This window comes from Panthera uncia (genome assembly GCF_023721935.1).
Source record: "Panthera uncia isolate 11264 chromosome E2 unlocalized genomic scaffold, Puncia_PCG_1.0 HiC_scaffold_19, whole genome shotgun sequence".
Taxonomy (NCBI): domain Eukaryota; kingdom Metazoa; phylum Chordata; class Mammalia; order Carnivora; family Felidae; genus Panthera; species Panthera uncia.
Window position 1 is genome coordinate 287,406 of NW_026057588.1, and position 25,535 is coordinate 312,940.

The following is a 25,535-nucleotide window of genomic DNA, read 5'->3' on the forward strand; positions in this document are numbered from 1 at the left end:
AATAAATTCTCAATAGCTGTAATTTATAGGCATCTTTAAATTCTTGCAACCAGAGGGAATATTGAGGAGTACTGAGAATGATTTTAAGTAAAGTTTTCCAATCCCAAGGGGTCATCTCATATCCTCCCCCTTCTTCCTCTATAATTCGCCTGGTAAAGGTGCAGTAGAGTCCATTTTCATGTATGCTTTTATGGAGCTCCTTACACACCTGGAAAGGAAGGTGATCGTGCCAAGGTGCCTGACCTTGAGCCCATAGACTAGGGAAGGCCATAGCAAAATCTTCCTATACTTGTCCTTCCTTTAACATGCGTTCTACTAGAGAAGGTGAAGGGCTTGAGGGCATTAATGCAGGATCCACTGGCAGGACCAGAGGAGGACATAGAGGAAAAGGAGGGTCCTGCATATTATTGGAGTTGGGGTTAGACATATTTGTCAAAGTGCCTCAGGCTACAGGTTTTGGGGTCTTAGCCCTAACGGGAGATGGAGGCATTGAATTAGGAGGCAGAGGGACTAAGTCTTGGCAACTATTTGTATCCTATTTTTCTTGTAAAGCATGAATGTAAAGCAATATGGCATAAGGTGTGTAAACTAGAGATCATTATTGGGCCAAGAGCTTTTCCTTTTTCTTTCTTTCTTTCCTTCCTTCCTTCCTTTTTTTTAAAGTAGTACCCTATGCACTCCCAATCAGCCACTTCAAGGGATCCTTTAGTGGAGTATCATGGGCATTGATGATAAATTATAAAAAAAACAATTGGGTTAAATCTTTGGGACTTTGCATCCTGATGAGTGCAAAAGCATATGGATTGCTCCTTGTGTATATTTTGCTGTTTAGATAGTGAAACTTCCATGACAAGTAAACATAAAAGTAAAAGAGACAAGAAGTTGAGGGGTTCTGCATGCCTGATTGGAAAAGGAAAGACAAGGTATATTTTGCTCATCGTGTCATGGGCACTGAGTGCCGGTAGACCCTACTTAAATGAGGTTTATGGGCACCAAGTGTCAGTAGATCCTACCTGAATGAGGGTTAGGGGCAGTGACTGCCAGTAGTTCCTACCTGAATGAGTGGATGTCCTTTTCCCTTTTTGGGGCTTGAGAGATGAGCTGCATAGCTGGGAGCTAGTTGATTCTGCTGGTCCCTGTTTGGACACCACTTGTAGCCATGCACTGAAGAAAAAGTTCTCAGATACTTAGACTGAGTGGATGTGCAGGGCTGTCTTTGCCAGCAAAATAGCAACAACAGCAGCAAACTGCACATACTCTCTGTTTCATGTTCACCAGGTATAAACATCCAAGAATGTTAAAGCGTGGAAGGAAAACACAAAGAGCCTCAAGACATAGACCAAACACACATCTGGCGTTTACAGAGAAGCATGCAGGAAAGATGTGCAGTTTCAAGAACTGGTAGGTAGTTACAGTGGGTCAGTCTCCTAACTGGCCCCTGGGAGATAATGGGGCTCTGTTCTCATGGTGCTATCACGTCTGACAGCCTTGAGACCAGAACATCGCTGATGCTTCAGCAATTACCCCATTCACTTTCCCAGGGCTTACAATATACTTTCCAGAAATTACTTGATGCATTATGTGATCTTTTTTGGGGAATGTCTCATGTACACTTGAGAAGAATGTGTATTCTGCTTTTGGGTGAAAAGTTCTAAATATATGTGTTAAGTCCATCAAATCCAATGTGTCATTCTGAGCTGTTGTTTCCTTATTGTTTTCCTGCCTAGATGATCTGCCCATTGTTGTAACTGGAGGATTAAAGTCCACTACAATCACAGTATTATCACCTATACAGTTATTTATGTTTATGATTGATTTATATATTTTGGTATTTCCACATTAGGGTGTAACACATAGCTCCTCTTCATGGATAGACTCCTTGATGATGATATAATGTCCTTCTTTATCTCTTGTTACATTGTATTTTTTTTTTCATTTTTTTAAAGTTTATTTATTTTTGAGACAGGGAGAGACAGAGCATGAACAGGGGAGGGTCAGAGAGAGAGGGAGACATAGAATCTGAAACAGGCTCCAGGCTCTGAGCTGTCAGCACAGAGCCCGACGTGGGGCTTGAACTCACAGACTGCGAGATCATGACCTGAGCCGAAGCCGGATGCCCAACTGACTGAGCCACCCAGGTGCCCACATTCTTTGTTTTAAAATCTAATTTGGGGGCACCTGGGTGGCTCAGTCAGTTGAGTGTCCAACTTTAGCTCAGGTCATGATCTCACGGTTTATGACTTCAAGCCCCACGTTTGGCTCTGTGCTGACAGCTCAGAATCTGGAGCCTTCTTCAGATTCTGTGTCTCCCTCTCTCTCTGCCCCTCCCTTGTTTGTGCTTTGTCTCTTGTTCTCTCTCAAAAATAAATATTAAAAAAAATTGTAATCTAGTTTGTCTGATTAGTTATGGCTACTCCAGATTTCTTTTGATGTTGGTTAGCAGGATAGATTGATTGTTCTCTATCCCCTCACTTTGAATCTGCAGCTGTCCTTAGGTCTAAAATGAGTCTTTTATAGGCAGCATATAGATGGATTTTTTTTCTTTTTAATCCATTCTGATACCCTGTGTCTTTTGATTGGAATATTTAGTCCATTTACATTGAGTGATTATTGAAAGATATGGATTTAGTGTCTGTTATGTTATCTAAGGTTTCATGTTTCTGATGATATCTCTGGTCCTTTATATTCTTGGCTGCTTTCCACTCAGTCACCCTTTAGATCTCCTGCACAGCTGGTTTAGTGGTCATGAATTTCTGTTTAGTTTTTGTCTGGAAAAGACTTAATCTCCCTTATTCAAATAACACCTTGCTGGATAAAGGATTCTTGGCTGCATATTTTTCCTATTTAGCACATTGAGTATTTCCTGCCACTTCCTTCTGACCTGCCAAGTTTCAGTGGACATGTCTGATACTCCCTCAGGTGTCTACCCTTGTAGGTTAAGGCCTGTTTGTCCCTAGCTGCTTTCAGTATTCTCTTTGCATTTTGCCAGTTTCACTATGATATGTTGTGGTGTTGACCTGTTTTTGTTGATTTTGAAGGGAGTTCTCTGTGCCTCTTGGACTTGGATGCCTGTTTGCTTCCCCAGATTAGGGAAATTCTCAGCAGTTATTTTTTCAGGTAATCTCCTGCCTTTCTCTGACTCTACTTCTTCTGAAACTTCTATGATATGGATATTGTTTCATTTCATGGATTGAAAATGTCATTTCATGGCCTTACCACATTTTTCACATATATAGTATTCTATTTGAGTATGGATCCTGTGGTGTTGAATGAGACTTGAACATAAATTAAAGGACTTGCCAAATTCTTTATATTTGTAACACCATCTCCAATATGCATTTTCTGATAAGTAATCAGGGTTTACATTGCCTAAAGACTTAACACAGTTTTTATGTGTATCATTATTCTCCAAAATGAATTTTCTAATCTGGAGTAGGGTTGAGCTGTTCTTACAAATACTGTCAATCTTAAAATTTGTAAGGTTCGCTCCAATATGAATTCTAGGATAATGAGTAAAGATGGAACTGTGATTAAAGGACTTCTCAAGTTCTTCACTTTGCTAAGAATTCTCTTCACTACAAATTTTGTGATAGTTGAGTAAGGCTTGAGTGATAGGTCAAGGTTTTGGAACATCCTTTACATGTAGTTGGTTTCACCTCAGTATGACTTCTGTGATGTCAAGTAAGAGTTCAGTGCCTCTTCAAGACCTTGTCACATTCTTTACCTTTGTAAGGTTTCTCTTGAGTATCAATCCTTTGATTTCTAATAAGGTTTAAATTATGGTAAAAGCCTTGCCACATTCTTTACTTTTATAAGGTTTGGGTTTTGTTATTTATTTATTTACTAATTATTTAAAATTTTTAAATTTATTTTAAGGTTTGGGTTTTAAAGGATTTACTACATTATTTACATTTGTAGGGTTTCTCCATAGTAAGAATTCTGTGATGTTGAGTAAGGTGTGAGTGGCTCTTAAAGGTCTTGCCATATTCTTTACATTTGTAAGGTTTCTCTTCAATATGAATTCTTTGATGTGAAATATGGTTTGAGTGATTGCTAAAAACCTTACCACATTCAGGGCACCTGGGTATCTCAGTCAGTTGAGCATCCAACTTCAGCTCAGGTCGTGATCTCACTGTCCACCAGTTCGAGCCCCATATCGGGCTCTGTGCTGACAGCTCAGAGCCTGGAGCCTGTTTCAGATTCTGTGTCTCCCTCTCTCTCTCTGCCCCTCCCTCACTCATGCTCTGTCTCTCTCTCTCTCTCTGCAAAAACAAATAAACTTAAAAAAACAACAACAAAACTTACCACACTGTACACATTTATAAGGTTTCTCTCCCATATGAATTCTGTGATGTCGATTAAAGTTTGAGTGGTGGACAAAGGCCTTGCCACATTCTTTACATTTATAAGGTTTCTCTTTAGTATGAATTCTTTTATGTTGAATATGGTTTGAGTGACTGTTAAAAGCCTTGCCACATTCTTTAGTTTGGTAAGTTTTTCCCCCAGTATGGATTCTCCTATGTTCGTTTAGTGATAAGCCATAAAATTTTACCACATTCTTTGAATTTGTAAGGTTTCTCTCCAGTATTCATTCACTGATGATAAGACAGTCTTGAGGGCAGGAAGTTCAGGGTGCCATGTGAAAATACAGCTGAAAGATACCAAATAACAGAAAAGTAAAATCATTCTACTTCTTATTCTCAGAGGATGTGCTGACAACTTCTAATATACAACCTTAAAATCAGAATGTCAGCAAGGTGGCTGAGAAGCAATCATCAGGACATTATTCCTCCATAGACACATAATCTTGCACACAACTTAGTGACCACATAGCCTAATAGATAATGCTGTGGTATTGTCGTGGTATAGCACAAATCATTTTCTTATACCTCAAATACTCAGGAAAATACAACAGGAGCCCAAAATACCACAAGGAAGGAAATTTAAACATAAAACGAAAATGAACAATATTGGATATAGCAAAACCAGGAAAATGTCAACAATAGAGTTCGTTTTCAGAACAAATGAACAAAATTGGCAAACCATTAACTAAATAATGAGAGACCAATTACAATCAGAAGTGAAGGCAGACATAGTATAACTGATATCATAGAAATAAAAATAATTAGAAGAGGTAACAATAGAGAATTACATACCAAGAAACAGATAGTGAAAAATGGGTATAAATGTCAAAAACATAGAACCTACCTAGACTCTCTCATGAAGAAATATTTTTAAAAATCTCAACTGATCTTTAACTACTAGGTAGATTGAACAAGTAATTATGAGAAAGTACTTCAAATCTCTTCAAACATTTCCAAGAAGGAAAAAGAAGGGAGATTAAGAACACACTGTCTGTGATCCCAGCATTAGTAGGTTATCAAAGCAAAGGAAGACATCACAAGTAAAGAAGAGTACAAACTGCTACCTGTGGGAAATATTCACGGAAAGTCTACAATAGAACAAAGCAAATTAAATTTTAAAAATTAATATTTTAAATCATTAGCAAGTAGGAAATCTTCTTGAAATTCAAGGGTGTTTCAATATATGGAAAACTATGAGTGTAAGCCTGTGCCTTAACAGAATGAAGATCAAAAATGGCATGATCGTATTAATCGATGCACAACAGGAAGTGAGCATATTGGACACAATTTCGTGATTAAAAACATTCAATAAAGCAGGAATAGAAGGAAACAACAGCAACTTAATAAAGGCCATGAATGTTGGAAAGCTGAAATCTCACATATCCAATAGTAAAACACTAGAAGCTTCTCCTGTATGATCAGAAACAAGGTAATGAAGTGACTTCACTACTTCCATTCAACATAGCACTGGATAGCCTATTCAGAACAATTAGGCAAGAAAAAAAATACATTAAAGGCATCAAAAACAGAAGAGAAAAAACAAAATGATTTCTGTTTACAGATGATTGATCTATAGAACTCCTACAGAATCCTTATTGTTATATTTTTTATGTTTTTGCTTTGTTTTGGTCATCACTTGTATTACTATTTCTGCTAATTTTATCTAGTAGACACTCCATTTTCAAATTTTTATTCTATCAATGCTTGAATCAAGTTGTTAATTTCAACATTTTTCTTTTGTTTCAATGTTTGAGACAGTAAGAGGTGGAGAGAAAGAGCAGAGGAGGGGCAGAGAGAAAGAGAGCGAGTGAGACCGAGAATCCCAGGAAGGCTCTACACTGGCAGCACAGAGCCTGACTTAGGGCTTGAACTCATGAACAATGAGATCATAACCTGAGCTGAAATCAATAGTCAGACACAAAACTGACTGAGCCACCCAGGAGCCCCTCACTTTTGTTTTTGTAACATTACATCACAACGAACTAGAGAAAATAAAAACTATAGGTAAAATTTAGTAGAGGAAGGAAATAACAAGGAAAATAATAAATAAGTGACAAATAAAATAGAATAAACAAATAACATTGAAAGTGATGACCAGTTTTTAAAATAAGCATAATAGGCAATGAGTTAACTAAGAAAACAGGAAAGAAAACTAAAAATCCAAATGAAAAATGGAAGAAAAAATGACACAATACCCCCAACAGTATATCATGTGATAACAGATTACTATAAACTAATCAGATAACTTAGGGAAAAAATAGATAAAATGCTTACGTTACCAAGATTGAAATATGAATCTTAAACCCAAGAAACAGGAACTCTTCTTAGACCACAAGAATGAAAGTTGAATTTGGAATAAAAACCCTCCCAGCACAAAAAAGCCCAAGACCACATGCCTTCATTGGTCAATCCTAACACACACACATACAAACACACACACACAAAGATAAATAATGATCTTCATCCAAATCTTACAAGTACTGGAATAGAGGGAAGATGTTCAAAATCATTCTATGAGGGCAACATTACCCTGATAGCAAAGCAGTATAAACACAAGAACAAAAATGTCCAGTTTGTCCATCATAATTATTGTTACTCTTTCTTCTGACCTCCATTTGCATGATAAATGTTTCTCTCACCTTTTCAATATGTAAGTGTCTTCAGGTCTAAATTGAGTCTCTCCTCGGCAGCATATACATGGGTCTGGATTTTTTAAGTCCATTCAGACACCCTATGTGTTTTGATGGAAATGTATAGTACTTTTTTCATTCAAAGTAATTATTGATAGATATGGGCTTATTGCCATTTTATTACTTGTGTCAATATTTCTGGAGATTTTTTTCTGATCCTCTCTAGTCTTTGTCACTTTTGGTGTTTTCATTGCACTCAAAAAGTCCCTTTAACAGTTATTGCAGAGCTGTTTCAGTGGGGATGAATTCCTTTAGATTTTGCTTATCTGGGAATCTCTTTATCTCTCCTTCCATTCTGAATGATAGCCTTGTTAGAGTTCGCAGCTGCATATTTTTCCCATTTAGCCCATTGAAAATATTATGCCATTCCTTTCTTGCTTCCCAAGTTTCTATTGAGAAATCTCTAGCTAGCCATATGGTTCTTGTCTTCCCTTGCAAGTAAAGACTGCTTTTCTTTTGCTTTTAAGATTTTTTTCTATGTCACCATATTTTGCAAATTTAATTCAAATATGTCTCCGTGGCAGCCTGCTTTTTGCTTACTCCGTGCCTCCTGTATGTGGATGTCTGTTTACTTCCCCAGAATAAGGATGTTTTCTATTATTTCTTAAATTTCTGTTCCTTTTCTTACTCTGGAGCTCCTATAATAAGAATGTCATTAATTTTGATGGAGTCATTGAGTTCCTAAGTCTATTTTCATGGTACAAAATTTTTCTATTTTGTCTTCTAGGTCACTAATTTATTCCTCTGCTTCCTCCAGCCTGTTCATTGCATCAAGTCAATTTCTAATCTTGTTTATTGCATTTTTCTCCTCACTGCAGACCACTGATCTGCAGATGCTCTCCTTGCCTGCTGTGGACAGTGTTTTGTGCCTGGCCTGAATGTGGTTAGTGTTCACTAAGTGTGCTGAGGTCTCTTTGTGAAATCAGACCTGACACCAACTCCACCAGCACTGAGGCCCTGCAGAACTGTCTGGTCAGGAGACATGGTATGGTCAGGGGCTTATGCAAGTCTCCTGGAGAGGGGCTGACCTTGCTGGGCCTGAGGCAAGCTTCACTGAGAAGGACACTGCAACCACAGCACAGGGTGGTAGGACTTGGTGTAAGCAACTTAGAGAACCAGTCTCCCCATTGAGCTACTTCACTCAGGTAGCTCTGTGTTCATGATGAAGGGTGAGGGAAAAATGGTGCCACTCAGATCCTTTGTTCTCAGACATCTCAGTGAATGCTGCCATTGAGGGAAGTGCTCATAGAACAGTGAATAATCTCACCCCTGTGTGTCCCCCAGTGATCTTCAGATCACTGTTTCTAACCTATCTGCCCCCCCCACACACACACACACACAGATTGTATGCCTGCCTTCTCTCCAGGAGCAGTGCAGTGCCCTCCTATCTACAGCTCACCTTTAAAACTCTAGGCATTAAGCCATGCTGGTTCAAAGAACTCACAAAGTTCAACTCCTCTTGTTTCCCAAGCCACTGGCTTTGGGGGAAATAGCCTCCTTGTGCTTCTCTTTCTCTGCAACCTCAGTTCCCTGCCCTCCATAGCAGTACAATCTGTTTCTCTCTAAGCCATGTCTCTGAACTGCCTACAGTCTTTGACGTGCTACTTCTCTCTCATTAGTTGGGTAGTTCCTCTGTCAATCTTCAGGTTTCTTTTTGGGATATTAATGATGATTTGACAGTCACCTAGTTGTGTTTTGGGATGTGATAAGCCTAGGGTCCTCCCATATCACCTCCATCATCCTCTTTTCTGAAGAATCCTTGCTTTAAAAAACCTGTTAAAACTCACACAAATTTTACAAAGTTGGAAATACAAACCCAAGACTTAAAAATTAACTGTTTCTATGCAACAAACAACAATCCCAAAATAAAGATAGATTTACAATAGCATTACAAAGAATAAAGTGTATATGGTTTATCACCTTGATAGAGGTCACAGCTACTGTGATGAAAACTATAAAATATTGTGCAGGATTGAAAGAAAAATAAGTGGAACCATATCCATGTTCCTGCATAGGAACACTTAACACTACTGAGCTATTGGAGTGCCTGCTGGTTTACTTGGTTAAGTGTCTGACTTTGCCTCAGGTCATGATCTCATGGTTTGCGGGTTCAAGTTCTGTTCAGGTTCTTTGTTGAGACTCTGTGTTGACACGTCAGAGCCTGGACCCTGCTTCAGACTGTGTGTCTCTCCCCCCACCTACCCCCCAAAAAAATCACTACTGAGCTGTCAATACTACTCAATGTTATATATTTAATGCAATCTCTATCAAAATCCCAATGACATCTTAGGCAGAAAGATCAATACCCTTCCTAACATTCATATTGATTAACGGGATATCACATAATGAGAATATTCATGAAAAAAAAAAAAAGAGTACATTGGTAGCACCACACTTCCTGATTTAAAACATACTAGGAAGCCACAGTTATCAAATAATGTATTACAGACGTAAAGACAGGCATAGAACAATGGAAAGTGTTCTTTCCATTGAAAGCTACACATGTATGTCTCTAATGCTAATGTGTATGGCAATGAACTAAAACTCTTGTTAAAATTCATATTTTGATTGGGATTTCTGGGTGAGGTCTGAGTTTTTCACATTTCTCATTAGCTTCAATGGATGTCAACATCTTCAGTTCAGAAGCCATACTTTTGGGGAGCCTGTGTGACTCAGTTAAGTGTCCCTCTCTTGATCTCAGCTCAGGTCATGATCTCATGGTCATGAGATTAAGTCCCAAATCAGGTTCTGGGCTGAGCATGAAGCCTGCTTGAATTCTCTTTCTCCCTCTCTGTCTACCCTCAGCCACTTGCAAACTAAATAAACATTAAAAAGGATCAATACTTTTAAAAAATGGGTGATAAAATGGAGGACTGCCTGGTGGCTCAGTTGGTTAAGGGTCCAACTTCAGCTCAGGTCATGATCCTAGGGTTTGTGGTTTTGAGCCACATATCAGGCTCTGTGCTGACAGCTCAGAGTCTGGAGCCTGCTTCAGATTCTGTGTCTCTTTCTCTCCCCCCCTTCCCTGCTCATGCTCTCTCTCTCTCTCTCACAAATGAATAAACATTAAAAAATTACAACTTCTAACATGAAGAACAGAAACAACAATTCTTACTGAACATTTACTACACACTACAGACCATTCTAACAGTTTTTCATAAATTCACCCATGAGTCTACACTAACCTATGAGAACAGAATTGTTCTTCATCTTTTAATAAAATCTTGGCAAAACTTGAGAAATAGTAGAGCTTAAGTTTTACCCCAGCAAGTCTGACTTTGAATTCATCTAAGAGGAACACACAGACTACTATACAAAGGCAACCCTAAAAGAAGGTTCACAGCAGGCTTCAAACTGACATGGTAATGCAAACACATTTACACCACACAACTGATCAACTAAAAGAAGTGAATATACAATATAAAATATGAAAATTACATATTGAATAAAAAAGAATAGAGGTAATAGAGTAAAAATTTTTTCATTGGCATGGAAACTGAGAAATGTTTTCAGGGGCATAAAATTTAGAAATCTATTTGTAAAAGTTATAGTGTCTTGCAAACACACCACAGAGACAAGCACATACCCTATTTAACCAAAATAGCTATTTTTTGTGAGTCTCCTATAACACTTAAAGTTTTTGTCTCATATCTTTTGTACTGAATTATATTTTACAATTTGAAGGCAGTGGAACATATATGGTGCATGTTTTCTTTCTCTGAAACAACAGAGCAGTGATAATGAAGATTGTGTCTGTGATAGGAGTGTGAAATAAAATGGAAACTTGTAGGACTGAGCCCTGACTGAAATACAATCTCCACTTCAAACACCACTATCTTCAACAAAAACAGGAGAGAGCCCTCATTTTCCAAGGCAGACTCAAAACAAAGTGAAAACATGGAAGGGAGTTTCTAGAATGAATATCCTCTTGTGGTAAATCCTCCTAAGGTACTTAATATTAAATGAGAAAAAAACTATTAACCTTATGGTAGAGGGATGTGGCAGAGAGAAAATGAAGTTCTTGAACCTACTATAATGGATCACGTTGGTGTCAAGTGCCTAATGATTTTCAAAGGGTATAATAACTGCATTGAAATAAATGTCCAGATTAAGTATGTAAATCATAATCTAAATATAAACGTAGGGGCATCTGGGTGAATCAGTCACTTACGTGTCCAACTCTTGATTTCTGCTCAGGTCTGGATCTCACGGTTCATGTGTTTGAGCCCTGCATCAGGCTCTGCACTGACAGCATGGAACCTGCTTGGGATTCTCTCTCTTCCTCTTTCTGGCCCTCTCCCACTTGTCTTCTCTCTTTCTCAAAATAAAATGTAAAATAAGATAATAAGATAAAATAAATGGATAGCATCTGTTTTATTCAATTACCGAGACCAATATAACACCCATATCTTTTAACTATAATAATGTATTTGAGCTTTGTCTTTCATGAGTGACCAGAGACTTTCAGAAGCTCCTCTTTGAATTCTTATCAGCTCAATCACAAAAGCTTGGGCCAGAGATCCTGACATGAGAGATTACCTGATGTACAATGCTTGGAAAACTATGATCTCCTTTTGGTGTCCTTTCCTAATTTAATGATATTCTCCAGCGTTCCTGAAACATTGTGGGATTTCTCCACTGCAAAACAGATGGACTGGGAGTTTTAATAGAAGCCCTAGTCCTCATGCTGATTGATATCATGTCCCATTTTTTTTTCTCTCAAAGATGATGTTCCTCTTTCTCATAGTGCCTATAGCACAGTATCTTTCTATAAAAACATTATTGATCTAGTAAGTAGAAGAGGAACAGGCAAAGCTCATTTAATGCTTCATTCCACTGATTTAACAAGCACAAGTGACCCTGTGTACCCACCTGTATACCCAGGTGTACCCACCTGTGTACCCACCTCCCATGCTGTTGAAATCCATGTATAACTTTGACTCCCTAACAATTCATTTTAATAGTCTATTGTTGACAAGAAACCTTATCAAAGAGTCAATATATATTTTATTTTATAGGTGTTAAATATGGTATTCCTGCAATAAAATAAGCTCAACAAAAGAAGATGCTAAGAACATCAGAAGGAAGATAAAATATAATACTATACTGTAAATACATCTGACTGTAAGTGGACACACAGTTCAAGGCCGTGAGATTCAAGAGTCAAGTGTGTTTTGTGTTACTATCTGTTTACCTGCAGCCTTGATGAAGGTGGGGCCAACTAAGGTTGGTGTAGGACAATAGTTCATCTATTACAGATCACTGATCACACAGTAAAATCCATTCACTGTTATTTATTAAAATAATAAGTTCAAAAACTCACTAAACAAACCACTGCAAGATCACTGTAGGATCCTTGGTCAAAATACCCATCACAAGCATTCAAGAACCATTCTTATTCCTGATATAATGATCTGTGACTTGTACTTCCCATGTTTTTCACACTGAGGCTAATTATTGAGTAAATGTGGATTTACAATATCTTGTGCTCTTATGGGAAAGTTAGCTATACTTTCCTCAAGTATCTATGAAAATTTCTTTATGTCAACCCTGTAACAAACGTTCTTCTATGAATGGCTATTATGAAAATACATCCAGATTTTAATGAATTGCTAGTGTCTTCTCAAACAGCAAGTGGCAAAACTATTTAAAATTAGACCATATCTCTGTCTTACTTTAATGCAAAGAATGATGCCCTGAACACTTACTTCATGCTGACTTACATCACTTTTGTACATCAACAACAAACAGCATCTTCAGGTAGACTTTCTTCATACATTGTACATGACAGCCTCTTGAATCTTCCATCAAAAAGTAGGTATGAATGCCACATCGTATAAGAGCCTATGTGTGAGACAGCAACAATCAAATCACTTTGCATGCACACAAATAAAGCCATAGCATGAGATGATTTAAGAGTAAAATTATTAATATGCCTATTGCAAATACTCTTATAGTAAAAAAAAAAAAAAAAAATGAGAGACACACTGATAATAACTATCCCTCTCCAGACATCCATCCCCTCCTTAATACTTTCATGCATATTAACAATCACAGTTGCTAGGGCCCCTGGGTGGCTCAGTCAGTTAAGGGTCTGACTCTTGGTTTCAGCTCAGGTCATGATCTCAGGTTGTGAAATTGAGCTATGCTTCAGGCTCTGTGCTGACAGTGCAGAGAAGGCTTAGGATTCTCTGCCCATCCCTTCCTCTCAAAATAAACAAACATTAAAAAAATACAGCTGACCATTGAATAACATGGGTTTGAACACTGTGGGTCCACTTATTCACACACACACACACACACATATATATATATATAAAATACAGTACCGAAAACATGTTTCCTCTTTGGTTTGATTTTCTTAGTATTTTCTATTCTCAAGCTTATTTTATTATAAAAATATCATATATAATACAGATAGCATACAAAGAATGTGATAATTGACTTAATATTCTAGGTAAGTCTTCTAGTCAACAATATACTATTTCCATATAAAAGTAGGTATGGTTTTAAGTTTTGCAGACTCAGACATTACACACAGATTTTTAATTGTGAAGAGGTTAGTGCCCCTAACAATTGCATTGTCCAAAGCTAACGTATAATTGATCTGAGTGTTTTAAGTTTTCATTCTTCTATGTAATAAATACTCTGATTTTGAATCATGTCTGAAAACTAGTATTTACTTATGCTTTCTGCTGTGAATTCAGATTTTATATAGATATAGCTTTCTACTACATAGTTTGATGATTTACATCTTTCTGTTTTTATCCTTTATAAAGACTATTTTAGGGGGTGCCTGAGGTGCTCAGTTAGTCGAGTGTCTGACTCTTGATTTTGGCTTGGTCATGATCCTATGGCCATGGGATTGAACCCCACATGGACCTCTGCATTGAGCATGGAGCCTGCTTAGGATTTTCTCTTTTTCTCCCTCTGCCCCTCTCCCTCTCTCTACAAGAAAAGGCAAGACTGTATTTTGTACTCAAGTGTATTTTAAAAACAAAGGTCTGCCATCATTTTTTTTTTTTTTTTACATTTCTAGGGTTTCTATCCAGTATGCTTTCCATAAAGACTTTGCCAATATTCTTCACTTTTGTAAGGTACCACCCCAGGATTTGCTATCTTCTGTTGAATAGTTTTGATTATGAGTTAAATGGTATGCCACATTCATTACATTTCTTTATATTTTATTTTGTAAATGTTTATTTTTGAGAGTGAGAGCAAGAGCAGGAGATGGACAGAGGTGGGTAGGAGGGAGACAGAAGATCTGAAGTAGGCTCTGCACTGACAACACAAAGCCTGATGTGGGACTTGAGCTCACAAATTGTGAGACTGTCACCTGAGCTTATGTGAGAAGTTCAACCAAGTGAGCCACCCAGGTGCACACAGTCCTTACATTTTAAGGTTTTCTCCAGTACTCTCTGATGTTCACAAACTTTATAATTCTGCTTAAAGGCTTTGTCACATTTTATTTTACATTTGTAGCCTTCTCCCAGCTATTTATAAACTTATGTTTGTTAAGTTTTGTGTGGTAGTTAGCATCTTTGCCACATTTTATTTGTAAGAGCATTCTTCCCATTATAAAATCTCTGCTGTTGAGCAAATTTTGAAGACAAGTTAAAAGTTTTGCCACAGTTACTACATTTCTAGGTTTTCTTTCCAACAAGGATACAATGATGTATACTAATATTTGAACTTTCATAAAAGACTTTCCCATCCTTATTACTTTAAGACTGATTCTCTGGTGTTGGGATTAACATTTTTTCCCAGATTCGTTGAATTGGTAAACTCTGTTTCCATTATAAAATCTTTGGTAATTATGGAAGATCGACTACTCACTGAAGATTTTCCTAACAACACATGAAAACTTGTTTCAAATTGTTCAATAGTATCACATAATACTCATGTTTAAAATAAATATCTAACCATGTTTGTCAAAATTAAAAGACTTTGGAACAAAAAGTGATGATGTGTTGGTGGAAGGAATCAAGAACCCTTCAAAAAAGGCTTGTTAAATCCATCCCATTCAGAATTATCTTCATTGTTAAATATATAACCTTCAGAAATGTTTCAGTGAATGATTAAACCAATGTTCTATATGAAGTGGTTTGAATGATTACTTTTAGCATGGACTAGGTGACTTTCCAGAACTTCCGAATGTCCTTTCAGAGAATATAGATGTTTCAAAAATGGATTTGGATCCTTTCATTCAAAGACAGTGTTGTGAAAATATAACTGACTTAATGTTGCCCCCCCCCACCAAGTTTTTATATTATTGATCTCTCCTGACAGTAAGGATTTCATTGTGGTGATTTGGCCACTTTTGTTATAACCATCATAACATCCTTTCTACCCTTACCACTGTCTAAGTGTAAATACTCAGAGCCACAGCCTCCAGATCTACCCAAATTAGGTGTAAGGAATGAATCTTGTTTTGCCAATCATTGCCAACAAGCATAGGGTGTTATGGAGAGACACAACTACAAAATATAAAAGAAGTTTTCCCACTCACTAAACTCACACAAACATACATTAAAATGCTAATGTAAAAAATTAGTTCCCATCACAGGACATCAGCAGAATGGAGAAATAGGAAATACCAGCACTTTGCTCTTCCATGAAATCAAAGTGGACCAAATTACCTTTGGAATGCTCCAGAAGCTGGTTAGGAGAACACAGCATACCCAGAAAAGTAAAAATGGGGAAGAGCCACATCAAAGAGACAATGAACATTGGTGAAACTTGCCCACAACTGCTGTTCACCTTCTCTGGCACTCCGTGGAAAGACCGTGAGAAAACTCTTACCTCCTCTAAGGAGAGAAACCATAAGTGACCTGAATAATGATCTGGCTTGTTTGAAGCTGCGTGAAGAACTTGTTTATCATGCAGGACATACAAAGCTGAAGGAATGAGAGGACCCACTGGATGCACCATGGTAGCTGCTCAGATAAAATGTGACTATCTGTTCAAACAACAGAAGGTACAGAGGTGAACACAATCAGAAAAAGGAAGGTGTCATACATTCTCAAGTAACTACATTTTCTCAAACTTGGAAATTTAAAAAACTCAGACATTACAAATGGCCAAAATGTGTGACAGATGCCAGAATTACTATTATTTGTGTTTTCCTCTACAAAGCAACTTCATAAGCCCATGCCCAGAGGATTTTTTTTAATTCCCAAATCGAGAGATCACAAAGTATACAAAGAAAATGTAAAATGCATTGCAATCAGAGTAATAAAGTGCATCTTCAAAACTGACCCTAAATTAATAAGGAACTATTAATTGTCTGACAAAGATGTCAAAAAAATAATCATAAATGAGGCACCTGGCTGGTTAAGTCAGTGCAGGGTGTGATTCTTGATCTCAGGGTTCTGAGTTATATCCCCACATTGCATGTAGAGATGAGTTAAAAATAAAATCTTAAACAAACAAAAAAAAATGTATCCTAAAGATGCTCATGTAGGAAGAAGAAGAAAGAGGTAGGTAATGAAATAATATCAGAAAACTATGCATGACCAAAATGAAAATCCAAAGAGACAAAACAACAACCCAAAATTAGGAGCTGAGGAATACAATTACTGAATTTAAAAATACACTAACGGGACAGCAACAGACTTGATCAAGCAGAAGAAAGAACCAGACAACCTTAAGACCCCTTGTTTTAAATTAACTACTAAGAGAACCAAAGAAAAATGTGGAAAAGAACAGAGTCTAGGGACTCATGGGTCACCAACAAGTCTCATTCCCCATACGGAGAGGAGAGGAGAAAGAAATCATATGAAGAACTAAAGGCTTGTGGTTCCCATGTACGTGGAAAGAAGAGACCAACAAGCTCAGTAAATTCAAAGGATATGTGTCAAGATATGAACACAGTGACACACTTTAATTAACCTATCAAAAGTCATGATGATAAATGATGAATTGTTAAACACCATGACAAAAGCAGCTCATCTTCTACAAGAGAGCTCTTTTAAGATTATGAGTGGGATTCTCAGTAGACCTGATAGGAGGAAGTACATGGGACAATGTATTCAAGTACTGAAAGATCAAAAATATCCACCAAGAATACTCTACCTGGCAAAAGTAATTTTCATGGATGTAGAAATGAAGTCTTTTCCAAGTGAAACCATGCCCAGGTTTACCAGTAGACCTCTCCTATAGAAATGTTCAAGGAAGTCCTTTTAGTTGAAATCAAAGGATTCTAAATGGTAAATGAAACCATATGACAACATATGCTCTCTGCTAAATGTAAAGAGTTACACAATTACAGATATCTTTAGTGTTGTAATTGGGTAGCACATGTCACTTTCATTTCTGCTAGCATTTTTTTTAATAAAAGCATAAAGATCATTAATCTAGGTAATAAAGTATACAACATAAAGAATAGAATTAGTCATATTTGTCAAGTGGGTACACAGGTGGAGATGATAAGTAGAAGAATTTTGCATGTAATGGACGCTATCAGTTCACAATGGTTTGTTAGTTTAAGATGTTTTAAGTAGTCTCTTGGGTAACCACAATGAAAATATATACAGAGGACACAAAAGCTAATGAGAATGGTATCAAAGCATGCCATGGGTATAATACCAGAATTAAGGATAAAATATAATATCTAAACTTGATACAGTGATATAAAATGTTTAAATATTACTCTCAATTCACAAAAAGGGTTTCTCTCATGCAGAGAAAACATAAATTCACCAATAACTAGATGCAACTCATCTAGACATGATATGATGTAAACTGAACACTAACCAGGAAAGAAATGAAAAACATGTGTCTCAAATTATGCATGGGTGGTATTTATTCAGGCAAATGCATAATTTTATGGGTGAAGGGCATAAAGTTGATTTACATTTGAGTTAAACTCATCCTGTCTTAAAATGTAGTGAGATGAAAATTGTCAGCCTGTAACAAAATTCACAGGCAGAAATTTAATTACAACTAATGTTGTCAAAGTTCCCACCAAAAGGAACCACATTGTTATGGGATTATAAAATCAGAATAACAATTAACCCCAAAATACTACATAAGATGAATTTTTAAAAGGAAACCTTCTATATTACTGTAATTTTAAACTGCGTAACCATGAAAAGCAAGCATTTTGATTTCTTGGCATGCTTCCATTGACAATAAAAGTAAAGAATATTCAGTAAAATCAACTATAAAATGCTCTAATTAAAAATTTTATGAATAGGGGGCCCTGGGTGGCTCGGTCGGTTAAGCGTCCGACTCTGACTTTGGCTCAGGTCATGATCTCACTGTCCGTGAGTTCAAGCCCCGCGTCGGGCTCTGTGCTGACGGCTCAGAGCCTGGAGCCTGTTTTGGATTCTGTGTCTCCCTCTTTCTCTGCCCCTCCCCTGTTCATGCTCTGTCTCTCTCTGTCTCAAAAATAAATAAACGTTAAAAAAAATTTTTTTAAAAATTGTATGAATAAACACTGAAAATACATTAAAAATGTATTATGTTACAAATTTGTATTATATTATGTGTTATGTCAGTATTATGTTACTAATTTCCATTCAAGGAGAACTACTCAAGTGACATTTTAACTTCCATCTTCCTACTTTACATTTGGATCTCACCTCTGTCATCTGCTTCATTCATTACCACCTACCCAGATGAGTGGCTACTCTCTCTTTTTGCTTCACATTCCAAGACTCCTTCTTTTGTTCCAAAATGATGACCAGGTCTAGTTTTGACACAATATGACCTGTTTATTAGAAAAAAAGGAACATTTGAGACAAATGAATGGCTCAGTCGATTTAGCATCTGACCCTTGATCTAAGCTTGGGTCATGGTCTCCTGGTCTCAGGATCTCAGGATCTCATCAAGACCAAGTTGGGCTCTTTGCTGACAGTGAGGAGCATGTTTGGGATTCTCTTTCTCTCTGCTCCTTTCCTGCTTGTGCTCTCTCTCAAAAGAAATAAATATTTTTGTTTTTAATAAAGGAATATGAGTATTAATGGAGATTCTAACTTTCAATCCATTATTGTGTTCAGGAGAAAATAAAGAACATTGTATAATTCTAGACAGTGATTTCCCAAATGCTGTTGCCCAACAACCCCTTTAGAACATGCAGGAGGGATTTCTGATGTTCAGATCTTGACCTCCACTTCCTAGTACTACCACTACATCAAGGAGTAGAAACTGGTATTTAAAATGTGAGAAATACCACTTGATTCCACTCAGTGTTTAGATTGCCACTAAGTGCAGCGCCTGGGTGGTTTGGTGGGTTATGCATCTGACACATGGTTTCTGTTCAAGTCATGATCTCATGGTTCCTGAGTTTGAGCCCAGCATGGGGCTCTATACTTACAGCATGGAGCCTGCCTAGGATTCCCTCTACCTCTCTCTCTGCTCTTCCTCTGCTCTTTCTCAAAATAAACTTAAAACATTTTTTTTTTAGAATTGCCATTAATCCAAACAGAGCCTCTGAGTCTGGCTGGCAAAAGCGGAGGGGCCGGACGGACTGTGTTCCAACAGCAAGTGCAACTTAGCGTCTGGGAGGTCATAAGTTAACAACTCTGCTCAGAAAGCGGGAAGGCTGGAGGACAAAGGGAGGGAGAGTTGCTGAGCCCCCGGACGACAGAGCTCAGCTTGGCGGGGAACAAAGGCACTCGCCAGCGCCATCTCCCCTGCCCATCCCCCAGCCAAAATCCCAAAGGGAACCAGTTCCTGCCAGGGAACTTGCTTGCTCCGCACAAACACCCAACTCTGTGCTTCTACGGAGCCAAACCTCCAGCAGTGGAGCCAAACCTCCGGCAGCGGATCTGTCTCCCTCCCCCTGCCACAGGGCCCCTCCTGAAGTGGATCACCTAAGGAGAAGTGAGCTAAGCCTGCCCCTCCTGCCCCCGTGCACCTTGCCTACCCACCCCAGTTAATATGCCAGATCCCCAGCACCACAAGCCTGGCAGTGTGCAAGTAGCCCAGAGGGCCACGCCACCCCACAGTGAATCCCGCCCCTAGGAGAGGGGAAGAGAAGGCACACACCAGTCTGACTGTGACCCCAGCAGTGGGCTGGGGGCAGACATCAGGTCGGACTGCGGCCCCGCCCACCAACTCCAGTTATACACCACAGCACAGGGGAAGTGCCCTGCAGGTCCTCACCACTCCAGGGACTATCCAAAATGACCAAACGGAAGAATTCCCCTCAGAAGAATCTCCAGGAAATAACAACAGCTAATGAACTGATCAAAAAGGATTTAAATAATATAACAGAAAGTGAATTTAGAATAATAGTCATTAAATTAATCGCTGGGCTTGAAAACAGTATAGAGGACAGCAGAGAATCTCTTGCTACAGAGATCAAGGGACTAAGGAACAGTCATGAGGAGCTGAAAAGCGCTTTAAACGAAATGCAAAACAAAATAGAAACGACGACGGCTCAGATTGAAGAGGCAGAGGAGAGAATAGGTGAACTAGAAGATAAAGTTATGGAAAAAGAGGAAGCTGAGAGAAAGAGAGATAAAAAAATCCAGGAGTATGAGGGGAAAATTAGAGAACTAAGTGATACACTAAAAAGAAATAATATACGCATAATTGGTATCCCAGAGGAGGAAGAGAGAGGGAAAGGTGCTGAAGGGGTACTTGAAGAAATAATAGCTGAGAACTTCCCTGAACTGGGGAAGGAAAAAGGCATTGAAATCCAAGAGGCACAGAGAACTCCCTTCAGACGTAACTTGAATCGATCTTCTGCATGACATATCATAGTGAAACTGGCAAAATACAAGGATAAAGAGAAAATTCTGAAAGCAGCAAGGGATAAACGTGCCCTCACATATAAAGGGAGACCTATAAGACTCGTGACTGATCTCCCTTTTGAAACTTGGAAGGCCAGAAAGGATTGGCACGATATCTTCAGTGTGCTAAACAGAAAAAAATATGCAGCCGAGAATCCTTTATCCAGCAAGTCTGTCATTTAGAATAGAAGGAGAGATAAAGGTCTTCCCAAACAAACAAAAACTGAAGGAATTTGTCACCACTAAACCAGCCCTACAAGAGAGATCCTAAGGGGGATCCTGTGAGACAAAGTACCAGAGACATCACTACAAGCATAAAACATACAGACATCACAATGACTCTAAACCCGTATCTTTCTATAATAACACTGAATATAAATGGATTAAATGCGCCAACCAAAAGACATAGGCTATCAGAATGGATAAAAAAACAAGACCCATCTATTTGCTGTCTACAAGAGACTCATTTTAGATCGGAGGACACCTTCAGATTGAGAGTGAGGGGATGGAGAACTATTTATCATGCTACTGGAAGCCACAAGAAAGCTGGAGTAGCCATACTTATATCAGACAAACCAGACTTTAAATTAAAGGCTGTAACAAGAGATGAAGAAGGGCATTATCTAATAATTACAGGGTCTATCTATCAGGAAGAGCTAACAATTATAAATGTCTATGTGCTGAATACCGGAGCCCCCAAATATATAAAACAATTACTCATAAACATAAGCAACCTTATTGATAAGAATGTGGTCATTGCAGGGGACTTTAACACCCCACTTACAGAAATGGATAGATCATCTAGACACACGGTCAATAAAGAAACAAGGGCCCTGAATGATACATTGGATCAGATGGACTTGACAGATACATTTAGAACTCTGCATCCCAAAGCAACAGAATATACTTTCTTCTCGAGTGCACATGGAACATTCTCCAAGATAGATCATATACTGGGTCACAAAACAGCCCTTCATAAGTTTACAAGAATTGAAATTATACCATGCATACTTTCAGACCACAATTGTATGAAGCTTGAAATCAACCACAGGAAAAAGTCTGGAAAACCTCCAAAAGCATGGAGGTTAAAGAACACCCTACTAACGAATGAGTGGGTCAACCAGAAAATTAGAGAAGAAATTAAAAAATATATGGAAACAAACGAAAATGGAAATACAACAATCCAAACGCTTTGGGACGCAGCGAGGCAGTCCTGAGAGGAAAATACATTGCAATCCAGGCCTATCTCAAGCAACAAGAAAAATCCCAAATACAAAATCTAACAGCACACCTAAAGGAAATAGAAGCAGAACAGCAAAGGCAGCCTAAACCCAGCAGAAGAAGAGAAATAATAAAGATCAGAGCAGATATAAACAATATAGAATCTAAAAAAACTGTAGAGCAGATCAACGAAACCAAGAGTTGGTTTTTTGAAAAAATAAACAAAATTGACAAACCTCTAGCCAGGCTTCTCAAAAAGAAAAGGGAGATGACCCAAATAGATAAAATCATGAATGAAAATGGAATTATTACAACCAATCCCTCAGAGATACAAACAATTATCAGGGAATACTATGAAAAATTATATGCCAACCAATTGGACAACCTGGAAGAAATGGACAAATTCCTAAACACCCATACTCTTCCAGAACTCAATCAGGAGGAAACAGAAAGCTTGAACAGACCCATAACCAGCGAAGAAATTGAATTGGTTATCAAAAATCTCCCAACAAATAAGAGTCCAGGACCAGATGGCTTCCCAGGGGAGTTCTACCAGATGTTTAAAGCAGAGATAATACCTATCCTTCTCAAGCTATTCCAAAATTAGAAAGGGAAGGAAAACTTCCAGACTCATTCTATGAAGCCAGTATTACTTTGATTCCTAAACCAGAGAGAGACCCAGTAAAAAAAGAGAACTACAGGCCAATATCCCTGATGAATATGGATGCAAAAATTCTCAATAAGATACTAGCAAATCGAATTCAACAGCATATAAAAAGAATTATTCACCATGATCAAGTGGGATTCATTCCTGGGATGCAGGGCTGGTTCAACATTCGCAAATCAATCAACGTGATACATCACATTAACAAAAAAAAAGAGAAGAACCATATGATCCTGTCAATCGATGCAGAAAAGGCCTTTGACAAAATCCAGCACCTTTTCTTAATAAAAACCCTTGAGAAAGTCGGGATAGAAGGAACATACTTAAAGATCATAAAAGCCATTTATGAAAAGCCCACAGCTAACATCATCCTCAATGGGGAAAAACTGAGAGCTTTTTCCCTGAGATCAGGAACACGACAGGGATGTCCACTCTCACTGCTGTTGTTTAACATAGTGTTGGAAGTTCTAGCATCAGCAATCAGACAACAAAAGGAAATCAAAGGCATCAAAATTGGCAAAGATGAAGTCAAGCTTTCGCTTTTTGCAGATGACATGATATTATACATGAAAAATCCGATAGATTCCACCAAAAGTCTGCTAGAACTGATACATGAATTCAGCAAAATTGCAGGATACAAAATCAATGTACAGAAATCAGTTGCATTCTTATACACTAACAATGAAGCAACAGAAAGACAAATAAAGAAACTGATCCCATTCACAATTGCACCAAGAAGCATAAAATACCTAGGAATAAATCTAACCAAAGATGTGAAAGATCTGTATGCTGAAAACTATAGAAAGCTTATGAAGGTAATTGAAGATTTAAAGAAATGGAAAGACATTCCCTGCTCATGGATTGGAAGAATAAATATTGTCAAAATGTCAATACTACCCAAAGCTATCTACACATTCAATGCAATCCCAATCAAAATTGCACCAGCATTCTTCTCGAAACTAGAACAAGCAATCCTAAAATTCATATGGAACCACAAAAGGCCCCGAATAGCCAAAGTAATTTTGAAGAAGACCGAAGCAGGAGGCATCACAATCCCAGACTTTAGCCTCTACTACAAAGCTGTCATCATCAAGACAGCATGGTATTGGCACAAAAACAGACACATAGACCAATGGAATAGAATGGAAGCCCCAGAACTAGACCCACAAACGTATGGCCAACTCATCTTTGACAAAGCAGGAAAGAACATCCCATGGAAAAAAGACAGTCTCTTTAACAAATGGTGCTGGGAGAACTGGACAGCAACATGCAGAAGGTTGAAACTAGACCACTTTCTCACACCATTCACAAAAATAAACTCACAATGGATAAAGAACCTGAATGTGAGACAGGAAACCATCAAAACCCTACAGGAGAAAGCAGGAAAAGACCTCTCTGACCTCAGCCGTAGCAATCTCTTACTCGACACATCCCCAAAGGCAAGGGAATTAAAAGCAAAAGTGAATTACTGGGAACTTATGAAGATAAAAAGCTTCTGCACAGCAAAGGAAACAACCAACAAAACTAAAAGGCACCCAATGGAATGGGAAAAGATATTTGCAAATGACATATCAGACAAAGGGCTAGTATCCAAAATCTATAAAGAGCTCACCAAACTCCACACCCGAAAAACAAATAACCCAGTGAAGAAATGGGCAGAAAACATGAATAGACTCTTCTCTAAAGAAGACATCCGGATGGCCAACAGGCACATGAAAAGATGTTCAACGTCGCTTCTTATCAGGGAAATACAAACCAAAACCACACTCAGATATCACCTCACGCCAGTCAGAGTGACCAAAATGAACAAATCAGGAGACTATAGATGCTGGAGAGGATGTGGAGAAACAGGAACCCTCTTGCACTGTTGGTGGGAATGCAAATTGGTGCAGCCGCTCTGGAAAGCAGTGTGGAGGTTCCTCAGAAAATTAAAAATAGACCTACCCTATGACCCAGCAATAGCACTGCTAGGAATTTACCCAAGGGATACAGGAGTACTGATGCATAGGGGCACTTGTACCCCAATGTTTATAGCAGCACTCTCAACAATAGCCAAATTATGGAAAGAGCCTAAATGTCCATCAATTGATGAATGGATAAAGAAATTGTGGTTTATATACACAATGGAGTGCTATGTGGCAATGAGGAAGAATGAAATATGGCCCTTTGTAGCAACGTGTATGGAACTGGAGAGGGTGATGCTAAGTGAAATAAGCCATACAGAGAAAGACAGATACCATATGGTTTCACTCTTATGTGGATCCTGAGAAACTTAACAGAAACCCATGGGGGAGGGGAAGGAAAAAAAAAGAGGTTAGAGTGGGAGAGAGCCAAAGCATAAGAGACTGTTAAAAACTGAGAACAAACTGAGGGTTGATGGGGGTGGGAGGGAGGGGAGGGTGGGTGATGGGTATTGAGGGTATCCCTTTTGGTATGAGCACTGGGTGTTGTATGGAAACCAATTTGACAATAAATTTCATATAAAAAAAGAAAAGAATTGCCATTAATCTACAGAAATGATGATGTTACCCTAAGGAAGGGGAAGCTAAAGCTGAAAAGGAAACATGAAGCTTTTTCTCTACATCTACAAACCCCTACTTTTTTCTCTGACTGCAGGCATCTGAATCCCACTCATGCAAAGAGGAAGCTTCCAAGAGACAGTCTTCAAAAGAAGGAACAAACTCCAAGTGTTGTTTGGGAAGTCTGGAAGGAGTTATCCTCACCCAAGAAGAGGAGGTGTCCATAGTTCTTTAACATCACATCCCTGTACAATTCCCGCTGACTATGGTTCAGGCATCCCTGTTCCTCCTGAGAATTCTATGGCCACATCCCTGAATGTCAGCAACCCCTGCAA

General features: G+C 38.3%; 1 pseudogene; it reads right to left on the bottom strand.

Moving 5' to 3' along the window:
- Positions 1 to 4,541: 4,541 nt before the first annotated feature.
- On the bottom strand, positions 4,542 to 25,535 carry LOC125916062 (KRAB domain-containing protein 5-like; annotated as a pseudogene).